Source organism: Arachis ipaensis, chromosome B5, assembly GCF_059453495.1.
Source record: "Arachis ipaensis isolate K30076 ecotype BB chromosome B5, ASM5945349v1, whole genome shotgun sequence".
Lineage (NCBI taxonomy): Eukaryota > Viridiplantae > Streptophyta > Magnoliopsida > Fabales > Fabaceae > Arachis > Arachis ipaensis.
In genome coordinates, this window is record NC_142440.1 from 58,234,779 (window position 1) to 58,241,694 (window position 6,916).

A 6,916-nucleotide genomic window follows, 5' to 3' on the forward strand; every position below is an offset into this window, starting at 1 on the left:
TACACCTAGGAGCCAAAGTTTCAAAAGGGGTCGTTATGTCACTTCACATTCTCAGCGTCAGAACAATAACCGATGGAACGACAATTGTCGGGGGCATGATTCAGGAGAGCAGACTAGTACTCAACCGGAACACTTAAAGTGTCTAAGATGCAAAAGGTATCATTCAAACAGATCATGCAGGGCCGGACTATGCGTATGTTAAGAGTGCGGGAAACCAGGGCATATGTCTCATAATTGTCCACACAGGAAAGGCCGGGGTGTAGCTGAATCTGATTCTCAGACCCGAGGTAATTATGAACTAGTAGTTGAATTTCTAACTACCTTGCATAACATTATTATGTGGCATTCATTGGTAACGTATGACACGTTTGGATAATCCTGGCGTCTAAGTGAATGGTTAGTCGAAGATTATCAATTGTTGAGATAGAGCGATATTTAGTTAACTTAGAGGAATGGGTAGGCTCTTGAAGGTTAAGCATCAGAGTGACACAGCGGAAGTGGGATGGATTATATCTAAGGGATCGGCAGTGTTAAGAGCTACGCAGAGCTATTGTTCGAAACCCAGTGATGGTGAACTGCGAGGAAGAGGAATGGAACGGATTCAACCTTTAGTTGTTAATTGTTTAAGATGTGAGTGAAGATGAGATCAAATCCCTATTGTGAGAGAGTTTCCGAGGTAATCCCTGAAGGTATACCAGCATTTCCATCTCAGAGAAAAAGTGAGTTTGCGATAGATTTAGTGTTTAAAGCCGGATCAGTTTTGATTTCACCCCAAGTGAAGACACCATTGTAATCGGTAGAACTAAAGAATCAAGTTGAAGGGAGTACTAGAAGAGAGAATTGTCCGACAAAGAGTTTCCCCATGGGAAGCACCGGTTATGCCGGTAAAGAAGAAAGAGAACGGTTGGAGGCATTATGCTAGGGGGAGTGTGCAGACAGATCTTCATGATTTGACCTGATCTTTCTTTTGAAACCTGCATTGAAACTCTATCTAAAGTTCTTCTTAAATGATTTTCTCATCTTTCCAGTTTTACTCCTTATGCACATGAACCTTGTTTCTTCTAGGATGAGCCTGAGCTTGTCTTGGTATAATCACGTAATCCTTGAATCTTGAGAACTTGTTGTGAGTAGAGTTGCTGTCTTTCGCAAACTGTATTCTTCAAAATTAGTTGAGATTTCCTTGACTCTATACGCTTTGTTCTTTCTATCAAGGGTTCTTGATTTGAAATCTTTTCTTGAGATGCACCTTAGTTCCTCTTCTTGTGCATTTTATTATTTTTGTACAACACTATTTGACCGTATACAAGATTTTCTTTTGATTTCTTATGAACACCGTTCTTGTTGCTCGTTCGTCTCTTCGAACATAACATCTTTTAGAAAGTCAACTTGTACTGAAAATTTGATTCGCGCACAACTTCTAGATGCAACCATTAAAATGTTAATTCCTTAGACAAGACTTCTGAACGTGGAAAATAAGCTTGTGACACTACGAAGAATTTTGGAGCCTTAATTCTTGTCAACCGTATTACCTACGGTTAAGTTAATGCGTTAGGATGTACCTTTTATAAGGATACTTGAATGCGATGAGGGCTTTCAAACCTTGAAAGGAAGATTAACCTTTATGCCAATGCTTGTATCACTTAAACCTAATGAACCATGTAAGAAATTACTGCGATGTGTTATTGGAAGACTTAGAATGTGTGCTGATGTAACATCGTGAGGTAGTAGCGAATTCCCTGAGCAAGAAGTTTCTAAGGAATGCTTGGACGTTAATCCCAGAGAAATGGATTCTAGGTGTGTTGAAGCTATAAGTTGGATATTGAGAGTGTGGTTGGAGGTGTCGGACTAAATCCATTGTAATTTTGAAACGTGGTAAAGATGAGATACAAGAAGCATAACAAGACGATAGAAAGCTACCAAGGATGTCGAAGTCTGGTAAACAAAAAGGAATAAAAAAGAGATCGAGGGAAACAAAGAATGAAACTTGGAGGACTGAAGAAATGGATTCGAAAGTACAAGAAGAGATTAGTATGCTTAATGCAGAAAATTGAGACGTGAACCATTGTCTGAATCCATCAAGAACGGATTTCAATTCCACTGAGGATTACTAAGATGTATCACAATTTTAATAAGACAGGGTTGAGTGGCCTGAAATGATGAATAACTTGGCGGCGCGTGTGACTGAATATTTGACATGTTAGAAGATGAGGAGCGAGTACCAAGAGTCATCCGAGATGTGGCAACCATGGAAGGTTTCACAATGAAAGTGAAAAGGGATCGCTATTGATTATGAAAGGGGTTATCGAGGACTAGGACAGGAAATAATGTTTAGGTAATCGTGGATCAATTAACCAAATTCATTCTATCCATCGGAACAAACTATTTATCAGAGATATTGACGAGACTATTGGTGCGTGAAATTAGAACTCACACAACTGAACTAGCAAGTGCACTGGGTCGTCCAAGTAATACTTCAGGTGAGTGAGGGTCAATCCCACGAGGATTGTTGGATTGAGCAAGCTGTGGTTATCTTGCAGATCTTAGTCAGACAAATGGAAAAGGTAATTGTTGTTATAGGCGTATAAAATAAAACAATACTAAATTGGTGTAAAATCAATGATTGGGAATTAGTTAAGGCCTTGGAGATGCTTGTTCTTCTGGATTAATACTTCTTACTGACTACTTCAATAATCAGTAATTCATTCAATGGCAAGGCTATAAGTGGTTAAAGCTAGGGCTAGTGGTCATTAATCTCCTCTGATCTAGATCACACGCCGGTGCTAATAGTCATCCAATCTAAACGAGGGTGAAGCTTACGCAATTCAGTCTCTGGTGACCCTACTCAAAATGCCACAGACAAGGTCAGATCTTCCGAATCGGAGAATGATGCTCTGTATTCTAGCCTTAATGCCACAGAGACCTCAATTACCCATGAGTAATGAGATTTCATGTCACGTATCCCAATTAGCCCAGATACTCTCTTGGAACCTGTGATGTACTCTCAAGCTGTAGCTCAATACTATCCGGCTAGGGCTTCACAAGAGCTCATGTAAAATAAGGTGTCATACTCTCGTTCCACCCCAGATTCATAAAGATGAAGAACGACAATACATCATAGAATGGAATCAAACATGTATTAAGGTAAAGAATAATGATATTAATCCATAGGAATGAGCAGAGCTCCTATCCTTAACTTAGGAGGTTTAGTTGCTCATACTTTAAGAACGTATAATGTAATGTGTCTGTGCTTCTCCCCTTCTGGGAGGCATAATCCTCAAGAGGAAGAAAGTCCCTTATTTATAATAAAAACTCTAAGACTAAACCTAAAAGATATTGTTTTTAATTAAAAATTACAAAAAGAAAATAAAATAAGCTAAGAAGTGTTAAAATCCACTTTGAGGCCCACTTGGTGAGTGTTTGGGCTGATGCCTGGCGTCTAACTCAAGTTCTGGTCATTCAACTTTGGTTCCTGCTCCCTGGCTGGCCTTGAATGCCAGTTTTGGGCGTTTAATTTTGGAGGTTGGTCCTTCTTGGGCGTTGAACTCCAGAGGTGGGCGTTCAACGCCCTCTTTGGGCAATGATTCCGAAAGAAAAGTATAAACCATTATATATTTTTGGAAAGCCCTGGAAGTTAGCTTTTCAACGTCGTTGAGAGCGCGTCAATTGGATTTCTGTAGCTCACAATATGCTCATTGGAATGCACGGAGGTCAGGATTTGACAGCATCTACTATCCTTTCTTTGCCTCTGAATAAGCCTTTGCCAAAACTTGCCAATTTCACCCAAAATCACCTAAAATCATAAAAAAAAATACAAAAACTCAAAGTAGCATCCAAAATATGATTTTTGCACTAAAACATACTAAAACATAATAAAACTTGATAAAATGTGCTAAAAAACACTAAGGAAATAGTACTAAAAAGGATATAAAATATCCGCTCATCAACTATACATCAGAAAGAAGGTGAAGTTTTATAGTGCGCTAAAAGCCTCTATGTTAACATGAAACTGGAGCATCAAACATCTTAGTATTAGTTCCCAAATTTGATAGTCGATACCAATGATGTATTTCACATCTCACAGTTTCAGGAGTACATTTTTGATGCTGATCACATATTAGAACCTGAACCAGTGCAACTGAGAGAGGATCTAATGCTTCAAGTAACTTTGGTTAGAACTGATAATATGATACCAATGCTAAGCGGATACGCAGAAGAGGAGTTTTGCTAGTAGAGGATGCTGAGAGTGGAGCTGGAATTGGGGAACACACTTGGAAACTCGAATCAGATATGCAGAAGGACTACCCACACTTCTTTTTAGGTAACTAAATCTGAATTTTGAGGGCAAAATTCTTAATTAGGTGGATAGGATGTAAACCTCGTAAAACTAACGAATAATTAATCAATAAATTAATTTTTAATAAAAGAAATTATAAATAGGAATTTTATTGTTTTATGAGGTAAAGCTAATTAAAATAAGAATTTTGACACTAATTTTAAAGAATTTGGCCCAAGATTGGGCCAAATGGGCCGAACTGAACCCAACCCAACCCATGAACAAAATGAGCTTCAGCTCATTTCCTTCTTCCTCATTGTTGTTTCACGCTGAAACATAGAAGAGAAGGAAGGTTTCCAAAACCTTTGTCTTCCATTCATATCACCATATCTTCTCACTCTGAGCTCCAATCGCTGCACCGTTTGTGGACACGCGTCCAACGCACCGAGCTCTACAAAGCCCGGTAACCAATTTCAGTAAAAAAATCTCATTTCTCATCTTAGCCTCTCAATTTCCTTGATTTTCGAAATTTTGGGGGTTTGATTGTTAAAATTTGTGTCGTGATGTTTATGCTCAAATTAGCTTGAGAGATTTGTCGGTTTTTGTTCAACCAAGTCATGTATAAGGTAAGGGCTCTCAAAACCTTGCAAATTTCTAGATTATATGAGTTTGGATGTTGAAATTTGGTATATAAATGTGGTAATGTGAATTAGGTGGTATATGTATAAGAATTGGAGCATATTTATGGAAATTGGAAGCTCAGTTTGGGTCTTGGTTGTTGAATTTTGGTGTTGAAGGCTTGCAATCTTGCCTAAGTAGGTTACCTTGGGTTATACGAGAAAATCGAACAAGGTATGGTTTTGGTTTCTCGTATTTAATATATAATATCTTGTGAAAACTTAGACAAGATGACCATAGGATAGGTTGGAATAAATGAGTATGTTAAATGCTTAGTACCTTTGATGATAATTGTTGAAATTGATTGAGTATTTATTTGGTGATTAATTCTTGTGATGAAAATAAGATGCTAAATAATGAGTTAATGATGATTGACATGGTGATATGAATGAATATGAGTATGTGGTGATATACTGATGATCTTGTGGGTATAATTCAGAAATTTATGCATAAGATTGTTTAAAATTGAGGTATGGTTGGTTGTGGTAGGATATGGGGATTGTGTGTTGTAAATGGTATATTGTGGCGCTATTTGTATGTATAGAATGTTGGTATTGAGTTTGATTTTGGTGAAAATAGATGTTTAAGAACTTTTGTGAAAATATGATTTTTAGCCAAAATTCAGCGAGCCAGAACTCGGCTTCCGGATCCCAAAATTCTTTCAAACTTGTTTCATATGAAAATTAGGTCCATGAAGTTTGCGCCATTCAAAGAACGGATGAAAAATGTTTTAAAAAAAGTTATGTGCGTCGGAAGTTCGGAGCGCAAAACTGAAATTCTGCAACATTCAACATTTTTGCCACTCCGCATATCGTGCGTACACGACCACTTGCATGCGACGCTACCAACCCTTTCGGGTTTGGTATCTCGCGTTCACGAGCCGGGAATTTAAGGGGTTAAGTACGCGACCGGTTGCACGCGACACGACCAACCCTTTCGGGTTTGGTATCTCGCGTACGCGAGTAATGGGATGCATACGCGAGCAAGGCAAAATGCGTCCCCACGTACGCGAGCAAGGTGCTAGCGTATGCGACACCCCTGTTTCCAGGAAAGTGAATTTTTTGTTTTAAAACCTTATTTTGAACCTCTAAACCTCTATTTTTACTCTTTTAGCCCCTATATCTTAGTCGTATGCCTAGTAACTAGATTAAGCTAGGAAAAGGTAATAACTTGGAGATGAAGAAAGCTTTGGAAGTGATGAATTATGTATGAGGAGTGCAGAGGTGCGGTATACATGTGATGAATATGGCCATGGCAAATGATTATGAGTAACTATAAAGGATTGCTTTATTTCGAGTCCTCTTCTCAAAAGTGTGACCCCAGATAAATGATGCAAGGTGAGGATCCCCTTCTCTGTTCCTCCTGGTATTGTAAAATCGCCTCTAGCAAGATGGTGGGAGTTTAGGATCCCTCCTTTATTCTTCCTGGGCATATGAGAACGTACCTCCTGGGTAGATGCAAGAGTTGTGGTTTTGCTCCACTTGCTCCAGGTTGGTTAGTATAGAGGCTCCCCGGTAGGGGTGTGCAAAAAAACTGGTTTGACTGAACTAAACTAAAACTAAACTGAAACCATAGTTTTTATAAAAACTAGTTTATTAAAAATCAATTTTTATGGTTCATTTTAGTTTTAAACCAAATCAAACCTGGTTTATTCACATTAGTAACTTCAATCTTCAAAACTCAAAATTTTGAAAAATGTGAAAAACGCAAAAACCCTAGCCGCTGTTTCAACATCCTCTCTTGTCTCTCTCTTTCTACCGCCGCAACCAACCCACCGCTACCACCATCACAGTCGCCGTAGTCGAACTACTCTCCATCGCTCATTGTCGTCGATTTCTAGCACAGCAACAGCCAACGACATTCCTCTCTCATCTCTCTCCTGCTGTCGCCGCTACCAACCCACCAGGCCACCACTGCTATCGTCACTGCTGCTGTCATCAATCAACTCTCCGTAGGGCAGTTCTG